Below are 1,355 nucleotides of genomic sequence, written 5' to 3'. Positions count from 1 at the left end.
GCATCCGCGACTAAGGCGCTGTTACACTGTCAAATGTCTCGTGCACCTTTTCCCGCCATAATGTCGCTAAAACATTGCGAGACAAGTTGCACAAACATTTCACAGTGTAACAGCACCTTAAAAGTGAAGTGTGAGAATGCGACTTACTAGTATGCAGCATAACACTTTTGTGCATTTATATTCTGCATACTAATTAAGCCGCATTCACATACTGCACTTTTAAGCTAGAGAGTAAATGACGTCACCTTCTCCTCGACCCAACTTGCCGTTTGATGAAAATTTGTGGAGTTACAATAAATAGTCTTCCTCTTGAAATTACTGCAAAGTTCTCGCCTGTTGAGCATTCAAGGCAATTACTAACGAAACGTGAAGAAAAACGAGAAGTGATTTTTGATCGTAGTACCACCTTATTTATTCAGTAGCTAACTCTTTTCTTAGCCTCATGTGTTGATTCACAGAAATAGCGATCGCAGAAGTGTTTGTACCCTACTTGGATTTTGACAGTGGCCCACATTCTATTGTTAATAAACACTATCTATTCCGGATTCCCTTGCCGAACAAGTTAAGATCATGAATGTACAATGACATACAAACCCTATTTTTCCCTTACATACCACTGAAATATTGCGGAGATTGACAGGATCCGACAGCGATATCTGTGATATTAAAATGCGCAATCAGTGAGTTTCTGGTTCGTTCCGGCTTCATGTAACGCTCTATACTGAATATGGAACTCAAATAGGAGGACAAAGCGCACAAAAGCTTACCTAGCGATAGCTGGTCGGAGAGTACTCCATGTTTATACTAGCTAGCTCAACTGAAGCCACGAAATGTTTTTTCGTTTTTTTGGTCGACAAGTATTAATGCCGTGTTTGTTTAAGAAACAAGTTATTCTCTGTTTTATACCCGGGGGTAAGCACGAATAACAGTTGGCTGCCACATGGTTAAATCTTACTTTTTTGTTTTAATGTTCACTTTGCCAATCGTCAATTTAGTCTGAAGAAAAATACCCCAAACAGGCTGTCATCTCGGAATTTACCTAGAACAAGATTTAAAATAATTTGACGCATCAATTAAGTTAAAATCAGTCAAGTTCAATCAAGCATCGAGTCAACAACTGAAATTCCGCGATTAGTTAATTTGTTATGATTTGTTTTGTTTCTCAGGCATTGTTAGGATAAACATTGCAAAAACGGTATATGATTAGTATTGTATTGTAGTCCGTATTTTGTCTCTATGATGGTGGTGATTATTAAGATACATTATTCAGACAAGCCTAAAAGCGGAGCAAGTAGAGTAATGTAAAATAAATATCTCAAAGTGACAGAAGTAGTTTTTTTTTTAACTACTGACAA

General features: G+C 37.5%; 1 protein-coding gene across 4 annotated transcripts in view; it reads right to left on the bottom strand.

The window, feature by feature from the left end:
• The window catches only part of LOC137975986 (uncharacterized), a 27,362-nt gene extending 26,405 nt beyond the window's left edge, over nt 1-957 (bottom strand). Inside the window, exons 1-3 of one of the 4 annotated variants that reach the window (XR_011117675.1) lie at nt 768-957; nt 595-656; nt 246-333 (exon numbers count right to left, since the gene is read on the bottom strand). The gene's annotated coding sequence lies outside the window, so the exon portion shown is untranslated. The remainder of the gene's footprint in view (nt 1-245; nt 334-594; nt 657-767) is intronic. The other 3 variants (XR_011117674.1, XR_011117673.1, XR_011117671.1) reach the window with 3 other exon arrangements.
• Between the last annotated feature and the right edge of the window lie 398 nt (nt 958-1,355).

Source organism: Montipora foliosa, chromosome 11 (genome assembly GCF_036669935.1).
Source record: "Montipora foliosa isolate CH-2021 chromosome 11, ASM3666993v2, whole genome shotgun sequence".
NCBI classification, from domain to species: domain Eukaryota; kingdom Metazoa; phylum Cnidaria; class Anthozoa; order Scleractinia; family Acroporidae; genus Montipora; species Montipora foliosa.
The sequence above is the reverse complement of the archived record's forward strand: the minus strand, read 5'-3'. Positions and strand labels throughout refer to the sequence as shown.